The 14,322-nt window shown below is 38.2% G+C and overlaps 1 pseudogene; it reads right to left on the bottom strand.

Annotated features, from left to right (window-relative positions):
* Positions 1–502: 502 nt before the first annotated feature.
* LOC125417589 (heterogeneous nuclear ribonucleoprotein A1-like 2) lies at positions 503–1,820 on the bottom strand (annotated as a pseudogene).
* Between the last annotated feature and the right edge of the window lie 12,502 nt (positions 1,821–14,322).

Raw genomic sequence — 14,322 nt, 5'->3', positions numbered from 1 at the left:
TCCTGTCAGGCCAACATAACTGATACACTATTTGCTGCTTCTCATACAAATGTATCACTATGATTTCCTTAGTGTCTTGAAGAAATGAAACATGTTCAAGTCACCACAGGCCAACACAAACATTGTAAAGCCAAGTGTTAATCCACGTGCAAGATGCTCAAAATCTTTCTTTTTTTAAAAAAGACACATTTATTCAGCGTCATGATCAGACTATTACATTTAACAATCAACAGCATGGGTGAGAAAAGGGTCTACAGTAAAACCCTGTGTTGGAAGGCTTTACACTTTCCACAGAGCAGAATCTAAAATAACCTGTCATACAATTAGTCACAAATACAGTCCTGGAGGTTTTCTGCCCATACACGTGAGGATTGTCTAAAACATGTCTTCTTTGTAGCCAAGCACTACTATGCTTGGCTGAGTTCACAAACCTGTTAATCTGTAGCTTCCCCATCACTTCTCTGACTCGCCTCTCCTGCTGAGCTGTGTATCCTGGCTGTAATTAGAACCTCCTGCCACTGCCATAGCTGCTGTTTCTGCTGGAACTGCTATAGCCACTTTGGTTTCATGGTTTAGCAAAATACTGGTCTCCACCACCAGAGGCCAGAGTTTCAGCCCTATGGTTCAACATTTGAAGACTGATTATTGTAATTGCCAAAATCTTTGTAGCTTCCACCACCTCCAAAATTGTTTCCATCGTACCAAATCCATTATATCCATCCCCACTGCCACCATAGCAGCCACCACCACAGCTAACACTGAAGTCACCATAACCACTGAAGATTCCCCGTCTACTAAAATTGTCATTGCTACCAAAACCGCCTCCACAACCACCTCAAAGCTTATGGAACCACTTCGACCTCTTTGGCTGGATGAAGCACTAGCCGGCTCTTGCTTTGATAAGGCTTTTCTTACTTCGCAGTTGTGGACACTCACAACATGGTATTTCTGAATTGTAGTAGGATAAGTGGAGGGCCGTGTCCCGCTGCCCGCCTGGCTAGCTTAGCCCCGAAATAATTACACAGAAACTGTATTAATTTAAACACTGCCTAGCCTATTATATCTAGCCTCTTCTTAGCTAACTCTCACATCTTGATTAATCCATTTCTATTAATTCTGTGTATCACCACGTGACTGTGGCTTATCAACAAGATTCTAACCTACATCCATCTCAGGCCAGAGATTCATGGTGTCTGCCTGACTCTGCTTTTCTTCCCAGCATTCTGTTCTGTCTACTCCACCCACTTAAGGGCTGCCCTATCAAAAGACCAAGGCAGTTTCTTTACACAACCAATAAAAGCAACACACAAACAAAAGACCTTCCTACACCACTGAATAATAGTCATGTCGACAAAGTCATGGTCATCATTGGTGACAAAAGCACCTCTCTTTTCTCCACTGCCTCTGCCAGTCAAGACTTCAATAACGTCATTTTTTCCCTATAGTGCTCAAAATAATCTTTTAGGTTATGTAATTCAGTGTCTACTTTAACACCACCAACAAAGATCTTTTTCACAGTTAAGTGGGCACCTGGTCTCTGAGACTCCTCTCTTCCCACAGTGCTCTTAGGTTCCACAACTATTCCATCCAACATATGTGGTCTTGCATTCATAGTAGGATCCACTTCCCCAACATTGGCGTATATATCAAACCCAAAGCCCCTGCATTACTTGTTGTTTGAATATCTCATTACCACACAGCCCATGAGTGTTCCCCATTGTTCCAAAATGGCTCCTCAGGCTCTCGTGAGTTATTCCAAACTTCAACCCTCCAAAGAAGAGCTTCTGCAGCTTTTCCGGCTCCTTGGGAGAATTAAACATGACGGCAGGGAAATGAGAGCCTTCATTGATGCTTTCTCAGCCATATAAACAGGCAGAAAGGTCATTCTCTAAAATCTTTAAAACACTTAGTCCAAATTGCCAAACTCTTTTTATGAGGCTACAATTACCCTGATACTCAAACCACAGAAAGACATTACTAAGAAAGAGAATTATAAACCAATCTCACTCGTGAACATTGATTGAAAAATAGTCAATAAAATGCTGCAAATCTAATCCAAGAACACATCAGGAACATCATCTATTATGAGCAAGTCAATTTCATCCTAGAGATGCAGGGATGGTTCAACATACTAAAATCTGTCAGCATAATCCACCGTAAAACAAGATGAAAAATGAAAACCATCATCTCATTAGATGCTGAAAAAGCTTTCAACAAAATACAAAATCCCTTCATGATAAAGGTCTTGGAGAGAGCAGGAATAAAAGGCACATACTTAAACATAATAAAGGCAGTGTACAGCAAACCAACAGCCAACATCAAACTAAATGGAGAGAAACTCCCAGTGATCTCACTGAAATCAGGAACAAGACAAGGCTGTTCACTTTCTCCATATTTGTTCAATATAGTTTTTGAGATCCTAGCTAGAGCAATAGGACTACAAAAGGATATCAAGGGGATGCAGATTGGAAAAGAAGAAGTCAAACTCTCCCTATTTGCTGATGATATGATAGTTTACAAAAGTGACCCCAAAAATTCTACCAAGGAACTTCTACAACTCATAAACACTTCAGTAATGTAGCAGGATACAACATTAACTCAAAAAATTAGTAGCCCTCCTGTACACAGATGATAAATGGGCTGAGAAAGAAATCAGAGAAACATCACCCTTCACAATAACCACAAGTAGCATAAATTATCTTGAAGCAACTGTAAACAAACAAGTGGAAGACTTGTATGACAAGAACTTTAAATCTTTGAACAAAGAAATTGAAGAAGACACCAGAAAGTGGAAATATCTCCCATGCTCTTGGGTAGATAGAATTAACATAGTAAAAATGGCAATCTTACCAAAAGCAATCTACAGATTCTATGCAATGTCCATCAAAATCCCAGCAAAATTCTTCACAGACCTTAAAATAACAGTACTCAAATTCTAATAGAAAAGTTAAAAACCCAGGATAGACAATCATGTACAGTAAAAGAACTTTCTAGAGGCATCATAATCCCTGACTTCAAACATCTACTACAGAGCTACAGTACTGAAAACAGACTGGTATTGGCATGAAAACAGACAGGAGGACCAATGGAACCGAATCAAAGACCCGGATATTAATCCACACACCTTTGAACATCTGATTATTGACAAGGAAGCAAAAAAAATACCAAATGGAAAAAAGAATGCATATTTAACAAATGGTGCTGGCATAACTGGATATCAACATTTAGAAGAATGAAAGTAGATCCATATCTATCACCATGAACAAAATTCAAGTCCAAATGGATCAAAGACCTCAACATAAAACCAACCACACTGAACCTCATAGAAGAAAAATTGGGAAGAACACTTGAACGTATTGGCAGAGGAGTCTACTTCCTAAATATAACTCAAGTAGCACAGACACTGAGAGAAACAATTAACAAATGGGACCTCCTGAAACTGAAAGGCTTCTGTAAAGCAAAGGACATGGTCAACAAGACAAAACGATAGCTTATAGAATGGGAATAGGTCTTCACCAACCCCACATCAAACAGAGGTCTGATCTCCAAAATATACAAAGAACTCAAGAAATTGGTCATCAAAAGAACAAATAATCCATTTTAAAAATGGAGTACAGACCTAAGTAGAGAACTCTCATCAGAGGAATCTAAAATGGCTGAAAGGCACTTAAAGAAATGCTCAACATCCTTAGCCATCAGAGAAATGCAAATCAAAACAACTCTTAGAGTCCATCTTACACTGGTAAGAATGGCCAAGATCAGAAACACTGATGACAACTTATGCTGAAGAGATTGTGGGTTAAAGGGAACACTCCTGCATTACTGGTGGGAGTGTAAGCTGGTACAGCCCCTTTGGATATCAGTATAACGATTACTCAGAAAATTGAGAAACAACCTTCCTCAAGACCCAGCAGTACCACTTTTGTGTATATAGCCAAAGGATGCTCAACCATGCCACAAGGACATGTGCTCAACTATGTTCATAGAAGCATTGTTTCTCATAGTCAGAACTGGGAAACAACCTAAATGTCCCTCAATTGAAGAATGGACAAAGAAAATTTGGTACATTTACACAATGAAGTACTACACAACAGAAAAAAATAATGACATCTTGAAACTTGCAGGTAAATGGATGGATGTAGAAAACATCGTATAGAGTGAGGTAACCCAGACCCAGAAGACAAATATCATATGTACTCATTCATAAGTGTTTTTTAAACATAAAGCAGAGACAATCCCAGAGAACGTAGACAACAATGAGGACCCTAAGAGAGACATACATGGATTTAATACACATGGGAAGTAGAAAAAGACAAGATCTCCTGAGTAAACTGGTAGCATGAGGACCTTGGGAGAGGGTTCAAGGAGAGGGTAGAGGTAGAGAGGAAAGCAGAGAAAAATGTAGAGCTCAACAAAAATTAAGAAAAAAAACCACTTGCTTCAATTACAAATCTATTCCTTAAGATCTCAGGAAAGATGATGTTGACTTTATATTGATTCTATTCATTTGCCATATTTCAAATTATTCATACTGTAAGTACATTTCTTTTATCTAAGTACCCCTTCTTCAGCATAGGCTATCATTGGTGTTTTTCATTTTAGCCATTCTGACAGGTGTAAGATGATATCTCAAAGTTGTTTTGATTTGCATTTCCATGATCACTAAGGAGGTTGAACATGACCTTAAGTGTCTTTTGGCCATTTGAACTTTAACTGCAGCAAATTCTCTGTTCAGTTCAGTGCCCCATTTTTAATTGGGTTAATTAGAATTTTCATGTCCAGTTTCTTGAGTTCTTTATATATTTTGGAGATCAGACCTTTGTCTGATGTGGGATTGGTGACGATATTCTCCCATTCAGTAGAATAACTTTTTGTCTTAATGACAGTGTCCTTTGCTTTACAGAAGCTTCTCAGTTTCAGGAGGTCCCATTTATTCGCTGTTGCTCTTGATGTCTGTGCTACTGGGGTTATACATAGAAAGTGGTCTCCTGTGCTCATGTGTTGCAGTCTACTTCCCACTTTCTCTTTTATCAGGTTCAGTGTGGTCAGATTTATATTGAGGTCTTTAATCCATTTGGACTTGAGTTTTGTGCATGGTGATAGATATGGATCCATTTTCATTTTTCTACAGGTTAACATCCAGTTATGTCAGCACCATTTGTTAAAGATGTTTTCTTTCTTCCATTGTATACTTTTAGCTCCCTTGTCAAAAATCAGGTGTTCACAGATTTGTGGGTGAATATTCGGGTCTTCAATTCGATTCCATTGGTCAACGTCTCTGTTTTTATGCCAATACCAAGCTGTTTTCATTACTGTAGCTCTGTAATAGAGTTTGAAGTCAGGGATGGTAATGCCTCCAGAAGTTCCTTTATTGTATAGGATTGTTTTAGCTATCCTGGGTTTTTTTGTTTTTCCATATAAAGTTGATTATTGTTCTCTCAAGGTCTGAAAAGAATTTTTTTTTTTGGGATTTTGACAGGGATTGCGTTGCTATGCTAGAGAGGATGTGGAGCAACGGGAACACTCATCCATTGTTGGTGGGAATGCAAACTTGTGCAACCACTTTGGTAATCAGTGTGGCAGTTTCTCGGGAAACTGGGAGTCAACCTACCTCAGGACCCAGCAATTGCACTCTTGGGAATATACCCAAGAGATGCCCAATCATACTACAAAAGCATTTGTTCAGCTATGTTCATAGCAGCATTATTTGTAATTTCCAGATCCTGGAAACAACCTAGATGTCCCTCAGTGGAAGACTGGATAAAGAAATTGTAGAACATATACACATTAGAGTATTACTCAGTGGTAAAAAACAATGACATCTTGAATTTTGCATGCAAATGGATGGAAATAGAAAACACTATCCTGAGTGAGGTAACCCAGACCCAATAAGATGAATATGGTATGTACTCACTCATTAGTAGATTCTAGCCATAAATAAAGAACATTGAACCTATAATTCATGATCCTAGAGAAGCTAAATAAGAAGGTGAACCCAAAGAAAAACATATAGTTATCCTCCTGGATATTGGAAGTAGATAAGATTGCCAGGCAAAAATTGGGAGCTTGGGGGTGGGGTGGGGGTAAGGAGAGATGGGAAGAGAGAAGGGGGAAGGGGAAGATGGGGAGAGCTTGGGGGAATGGGATGGTTGGGATAGAGGAAGGGTGGATATGGGAGCAGGGAATTAGATATCTTAATTAAGGCAGCCATTTTAGGGTTGGCAAGAGACTTGACTCTAGAGGGGTTCCCAGGTGTCCAAGGAGATGCCCCCAGCTTGTTCCTTGGGCAGTTTAGGAGAGGGTGCCTGAACTGGCCTTATCCTATAGCCACACTGATGAATATCTTGTTTATCACCATCAAAACTTCATCTGGCGATGGATGGAGATAGAGACAGAGACCCACACTGAAGCACTGGACTGAGTTCCAAAGGTCCAAATGAGGAGCAAAAGGAGGGAGAACATGAGCAAGGAAGTCAGATCCACAAGGGGTGTGTTCACCCACTGAGACGGTGTGGCTGATCTAATGGGAGCTCACCAAGGCCAGCTGGACTGGGACTGATGGAGCATGTGATCAAACCAGACTCTCTGAATGTGGCTGACAATGAGAGCTGACTGATAAGCCAAGGACAATGGCATTTGTTCTGATTCTACTGCATGTACTGACTTTGCGAGAGCCTAGTCTATTTGGATGCTCACCTTCCTAGACCTGGATGGAGGGGGGAAGACCTTGGACTTTCCACAGGGTAGGGAACCCTGACTACTCTTTGGACTGGAGAGGGAGGGGGAGGGAGTTTGGGAAGAGGGGAGGAAATGTGAGGAAGAGAGGAGGTGGAAATTTTTTTTTAAAAAAAGTGCACCTTCTTAAATATGTGACATTGTAAGTAGAAATTCCATTTATCCATGGAAAGGAAACATTTCATATCTCAGATATGATAACAAAATATTATTTAAAGCTTATGTAAAGCCTGTACACACCATCTGTGTTTCTGTGATCTGTGGTATATAGCTTCAAATGGTACAGACCCTGATCATGGCTCAGTAAGTTTGTCTTCATCTGAGTTCTGTGATCTTTGGATGGTTTCGCGTGGTATAGACCATAAACATGGATCAGTAGGCTTATCTTCATCTGTGCTCTGTAATCTGGATGGTTTCATGTGGTATAGACTATGAACATGGCTTAATATGTTCATTCTCCTCATGCTTCATTTAGACCAATTCTCCAGCAAGTTCTCCTGAGAGCCTGTGGAGTATCAAAGTAAACCCTAGTAGTACATTTTAAATGGTGCTCCAGGGGACTAGAATATACAGACAGCCACATTGATTTCACAGAATTCAGGTGCATGCTTACTTAGGGAAACTAATACAAAAACACTAATTTAAAAATCCTAGCAATGCTGCAGAAAACAACAGTCTTCCCTGGTCACTAGAACCATTGTTGACATTAGAAACAGGCCTATACTAATAGTACTTAGTATATTTAAACAAAATATTGCCATGAGTTGTGAGTTTGTCTTTTCTCCCTTTCTTCTTTTCTTCTTTCCTTTCTTTCCTTCCTTCATTCCTTCCTAACTGAGGTTCTCTCCTCTCAGATAGCCCTATCTTATGTAAGGTGACTTGAGACTGCACTCTCTCCCTTCATCATTCTCTTCTCTCTTTTCTCCCACTTTTCTATCCTTCTCTTTCCTTTCCAATATTTATCAAGTTTTTGGTATAAATCAAGTAATATTTGGTACATACTAACTGGTTTGAAATATTCCTAAACCTAATTTATAAGTGGGTTCTAACAAAAATATAAAACCTTGGCCTTCTCCAAAGCAGAAAAAAAATCTTGCATTTTTCATATGGAAAAGCCATACATTTGTGAGCATACCACATACACACATACACAGAGAGAGAGAGAGAGAGAGAGAGAGAGAGAGACAGAGACAGAGACAGAGAGAGAGAGAGAGAGACAGAGAGAGAGAGAGAGTTAATTATGGAGTGTGTAGGAAGGTGTCTGATGATCACATGGTAACAATTTTGTTATTTGTGTTTTTATTAATTTTTATTGAGCTCTACATTTTTCTCTGCTCCCCTTTATTATATTTAGGTATGGTCTTTGTTTCCCTGCTCTCTCCAAGACCTTTATCATGAAGGGATATTGTATTTTGTCGAAGCTTTTTCAGTATCAAATGAGATAATGGCTTTTATTTTTCAGTTTGTTTATATGGCAGACTGTTTTGACAGATTTTTGTATGTTGAACCATCCCTGCATCTCTGAAATGAAGCTGACTTGATCGTGGTGGATAATGGTTCTGATGTGTTCTTGGATTCAATTCGTCAGTATTTTATTTAGTATTTTTGCTTCAATGTTGATGAGTGAGACTGGCCTGTAATTCTTGTTCTTAGTAATGTTTTTCTGTGGTTTGGGTATCAGGGTAATTGTAGCCTCATAAACAGTGTTTGGCAATGTTTTTTCATGTTTCTATTGTGTGGAATAATTTGAGGAGTATCGGTATTAGTTCTTTGAAAATCTTGTAGAATTTTGAGCTGAAACCATCTGCTTCTGGACTTTTTTAAGTTGGGAGGTTTTGATGACTGTTTCTATTTCTTCAGCAGTTATAGTTCTGTTTAATTAGCTTATTTGGTCTTAATTTAGTTTTTGTAAGTGATATTTATCCAGAAAGTTGTCCATTTCCTTTAAGTGTTCCAATTTTGTGGACTACAGATTTTTGAAATATGACCTGATGATTCTGCGGATTTCCTCTGCACCTGTTGTTATGTCCCCCTTTTCATTTCTGATTTTGTTAATTTGAATATTCTCTCTCTGCCTTTTGGTTAGTTTGGATAAAGTTTGTTTATTTTGTTGATTTTCTCAAAGAACCAACTCTTTGTCTCATTGATTCTTTGTATTGTTTTCTGTGTTTCTATTTTGTTGATTTCAACTCTCAATTTGATTATTTCCTGCAGTCTAGTTCTTTGGGGTGAATTTTCTGGGGTTTTCCCAGCTTCTTTATGTAGGCAGTCAGTGCTATGAACTTTCCTCTTAACACTGCTTTCATTGTGTCCCATAAATTTGGTATGTGATGTATTCATTTTCATTGAATTGTAGGAAGACTTTAATTTCTCCCTTTCTTTATTCCTTGACCCATTGATGATTCAGGTGAGCATTGTTTAATCTCCATGTGTTTGTAGAGTATTGCTGTTGAATTCTAATTTTAAGCCATGGTGATCTGATAAGATACATGGAGTTATTCCATGTTTTGTTTTTGTGGTTGTTGAGGTTTTTGTTGTTACCAAGTATGTGGTCAATTTTTGAGAAGGTTCCATGAGGTGCTGAGAAGGAGGTATATTCTTTTATGTTAGAATGGAATATTCTATAGATGTCTACTAAATTTGTTTGAGTTATAACATCTGTTAGTTCCCTTATTTCTCTGTTAATTTTTTGTCTGACAGACCTATCCAGTGGTGAGAGTAAAGTGTTGAAGTCTCCCACTATTAGTGTGTGGGGTTTAATGTATGATTTAAGCTTTAGAAGTGTTTCTTTTACATATAAGGGTGCCCTTGTATTGAAGGAATAAATGTTCAGTATTGATATTTCCTCTTGATTGACTTTTTCTTGTGACTAATATGAAATGTCTTTATTTGTCTCTTTTCATTGATTTTAGTTTGAGGTCTGGTTTTTTTTTTTTTTTGATATAAGGATAGCTACATCAGCTTGTTTCTTAGGTTCATTTGATTGGAATACTTTTTCCCAACCCTTTACTCTAAGGCAATGTCTGTCTTTGAGGTGATGTGTATTTCTTGTATGCAGAAAAAGGATGGATTCTGTTTTCATATCCAATATGTTAGCCTGTGACTTTAATAGGTGAGTTAAGTCCATTTATGTTAAGAGATATTAATTGCCAGTCATTGCTATCTCTTGTTAATTTAGTTTTCATTGTTGGTGATGTTAATTTGTACATTTTTCTCTTCTTTGGGATTTGTTGCTATGACACCATCAACTGTTTGTGTTTTGTTGTTGTAGTCAACTTCCTTGGGTTGGAGTTTTCCTCCTAGTATTTTGTGTATGGCTGGGTCTGTGGCTAACTATTGGTTAAATCTGGTTTTGTCATGGAATATCTTGTTTTGTTCTTCTATAGTGATTGAAAGTTTTGATGGGTATAGTAGTCTGGGCTGGCATCTATGGTCTCTTAATGTCTGCATAATGCTTGACCACAACCTTCTGGTTTTCATTGTCTACACTGAAGAGTCAGGTGTAATTCTGATAGGTCAGCCTTTATATGTCACTTGACCTTTTTCCTTTGCAGATTTTAATATTCTTTCTTTATTATGTATGTTTAGAGTTTTGATTATTATGTGGCAAGGGGACTTTTTTTTAATCCAGTCTGTTTGGTATTCTGTAAGCTTCTTGTATCTTCATTGGCATATCTTTCTTTAGGTTTGGAAAGTTTTCTTTTATGATTTTGTTAAATATATTTTCTGTGTTTTTAAATTGAACTTCTTCTCCTTCTATACCTATTATTCTTATGTCTGGCCTTTTCATGGTGTCCCATATTTCCTGGATATTTTTGGTTAGGCTTTTGTTAGATTTAATGTTTTTTTTTTTTGACTGATTAGTCTATTTCCTCTATTGTATCTTCAGTGTTTGAGATTCTCTCTTCCATCTCTTGTATTCTGCTGTTTATGCTTGTGTTTGTGGTTTCTGATCATTTTCTCATGGTTTCTGATTCTATAGTTCCCTTGGCTTGTGTTTTCGTTATTGTCTCTATTTCAGTTTTCAACTCTTGAATAGTTTTTTCGTATGTTTTATTGCTTTTTCTTGTATTTCTTTAAGGTATTTGCTGATGTCTTCCAATTTTTTGTTTGTCTTTTCCTCCATTTCTCTGAGGGAATTTCTCATCTCCTCTTGAAGAGTCTCAAACATTCTCCTGAAGCTATTTTTATGTCCTTTTCTCTACTTCACCTATATTCGGCTGTTCAAGTCTTGCTATTGTAGGGTCTTTAGGTTTTATTAGTGTTGTGTTGTTCTTTATGGTGTTGCATGTGTTCTTACCTTGTCTACTTATCTTTTTCTCTAAAAGGTATGATTGGGGCTGTCTGTGATTTTGTTGATTAATCTTCTAGGTGCCCGTGAATCCAAGACTCAGATGGTTGTTCCTCATGGTCCAGTCAGTGCCAGTGTTCTGGTTAGCTCGTTGGTCACTCTGTGTTCCTAGATGTTGCTCAGCATTCCCGGGCTTTGCTCTGCTCCCTTGGAGCATGCTGTCTCAGGTCTGCTCTAGCCTAGATTGTCAGCTCAGACCTGTTTCTGTAAATGTCCCTGGTCTGGATTCATTTTTGCAGGGGTCCCTGGCTTGGGGTTAATCCTGTACAGGACTCTGGCTCTGGTCTACTCCCTTGAAGGCTCCAGACTCACTCCTGGACTTACAGAGATCATTATTTCTGGTTTTTGTTACTATGATAAGCAACTTAGAGAAACAACTTAATGGAAGAAAGATTTACTTTGGCTTACGGTTTAAGCCTGTGGAAAGCAGAAACATCATGAAGGAAGGGCAGGGCAAAGGAAACATATTTACATCATGGTTGTCACTGAGCAAAGAGTAGCAAGAAGGAGCCAGGACTAAATATACCCTTCAAATGAACCACCCAGCAACCATCTCCACCTGGTTCCCACTCTCAAAATAGTCAACTCAAAAACTGAATCCTTCCATGGAAGAAATCATTAGCAGACCAGAGTCCTCATTATGTGATCATCCCTGAAATTGTCTCCTGAAATGACATCCCCAGAGATTTGTCTTCCTAGGTTCTTGGGCATCCTCAATCAGCCAGGTTAACAAGAATAAAGAGACAGCTTGCTTGACAGATTATGCAGCCTTGAAATTTCTTGTTCTTCTATTTTCTTCATCTTACCAACTGCTGGCTAGCGTTCCAGATCAACATTTGCCCACTGGAGAACTTGAGGACAACAGAAAGTAATGTTTTTCTACTAAAATAATAACACAATTCTAGATTACCTAAGAGAGATACAGGAATTGACCTAGGGATGCTGTGTGTATGAGGCATAGGAGATGGCTATCATTAGCCATGAGAGCTAAGTAAAGTTCTGCCAAATATCACAAATTGTGTGTTTGTTTGCCTTCCATACAAAACTGTTCTGTTGATAGCAGTTAATTTAAACTTTGGAACTCTAGACCCAAAATATTCTGAAGATCTTCATAATTCTAATATTATATTGTTAGAACTTTTAATAACTCCAGTATTGATATGGAATAATTTCAATTGATTGCAGTGATTTCAATATGGTTTGAGAGTCATGTACCATTCTCTACTTTTACACTCCATGTCAGGAAGTTCACTTAAATCATGTGTCCAGGTGATTGACAAAGTTAGAAATACCATTGTGGGAAAATGCTTATATGAGGAAATCCTCTTCTCTTAAAACTCCTCTGATTTCACGTTTGCCCTTTTGAGCTTCTCCATTGTGACCCTAGGATCCTCATGCTGACCCCTGAATTTATGTCATGAATTTCTGAACAAATTCCTGGAACTATGAACATCAGTGGTTACTGCTCAATAGTAAGTTTCCTTGCATAATTCCAGTGTAACTGACAAAGGTTTTACCTCTTCTTAGTCAGAGCAATCTCAGACCCTAAGAAATGACTCAAGGGTAAGCACCATAGATAACAATGGATCTCTCTCACAGAGATGGGAGGGGAACTAACCTTCTTCAGTCTATACTTCCTTCTCTTGACCAAAGAACTTCCCATGTCCCCAAGGACCAAACAACACATGACTATAGGCCTTGAACTTACCTTCCACCAACAAAACCTTGTAAGTTGCACAAAATGAATAAAAGAGTTTTGCAAACCAAACAAAATCCCATTTGATCCTTTTATTAATGTTGTTTGATTATTAATGCTTTTCTTGCATCTCTAAACCTTTTCTATTGGAAGGAGCATCCCACAAAAGCATAACTAATAAAGCAGTTCATGTTTTGTTGTGTGTTCTTCCAAAGCCTAGTTGATCAGCTTGTCATCAGGAGGAAGAGAGGAAGAATTTACAGTCATGCTGCATACCAGCGAGCCAGTCTCAGCAGCTCCCAGCCCCTGCTTCATCCTGGTGTCTCCTCCAGGACACTTAATGGCTTTTGAGTTTCCACTTAGGCATATAGTGTTGTGAACGAGTGGATAAAGAATGAGAAGTGACATGGTCACATTTTAAAATATTCTAATTTTTTATTTTAGGAGACAGAAAATGGTCTAAGTAGAGACATAATTTTTGATCTTGATGAATTGTCACAATTACACAAGCTGACGACATGTTAGAAATGAATCTTCTTGACACTGTTCAAATGTGAAAAATTCACACACAAAATAAATGCTGGATTTGGAATTAGAATCCACTCTAACAATCATTATTTCCCCTGGTTTAGTTCAACAACACTACAAGTCTCAGAACCTTTGCTTGTAAAATGGAAACAATAATAGTAATTGTGTCTCAGCATTGCTTTGTGTGTTACATGAACCTAGAAAAAATTTTAACAGAGTGAATAATTAAAAGTAAAGCCTCAAAACTATTAGTTTCATATGAAAAAACCAAACATCTATAAATAAAATAGTCTGTGGATGAGAACAATGGTTCCATAAAGGCAAATACCAGATATTTAAAATCTGGATCAAAATTAACTTAAAGGATAATACACTTCATAGAGCATTCACCAGAACAGTATGGTTAAAAATATAGTGAAAAAAAGTGTCAAGATGTCAAGTGCCAAGGTTAATGTTCTAATAAGACATCAGGTAAACCCCAAGAAGCTTTGAGATTAAACCCAGAGGCTTATTTCAAGAGATCATGAAGAAAACCATTCATGACTGTCTCACGAATTTTCTAGCATTACTATGGGAGACAAAAGAGCTCACTTGCAGTGTGGCAGCAGAAGGGAGATCTGCATGCACAGTGAGAGAAGTTTAGCAACAAAATGTTTGCAGACAGTACTGAGCTTGACCTGCTGTCACTATGTCAAAACTACATTCTGAGGATCTCCTTCATTTGGGGACACTCAGGTTATAAAGCAATGAACAAAACTCATGTCCAAGAAGAGAGGCCAGGCATCTGGGAAGCTGTGTTCCAAATGGCTTTTCACCATCAACTGGGGCAGTGACATGGACAGAAAGAAAATGACTCAAGAGACGATAGAAAAGTGGAAATTCCTGAAGGTGGGATGTATATGGTATCTGGACAAGTAAGGTGCATCTTGAAAGCCAGGTAACGCAGAGTGGGGCTGAATAGTCAGCTCAATAACTAGGAACATGAGCTGCTCTTACAGAGAGACTAGGGCTC

The sequence above is a fragment of the Myodes glareolus genome, chromosome 14, assembly GCF_982192425.1.
Source record: "Myodes glareolus chromosome 14, mMyoGla1.1, whole genome shotgun sequence".
NCBI classification, from domain to species: Eukaryota; Metazoa; Chordata; class Mammalia; order Rodentia; family Cricetidae; genus Myodes; species Myodes glareolus.
This window is presented reverse-complemented; position numbering and strand designations above follow the sequence as displayed.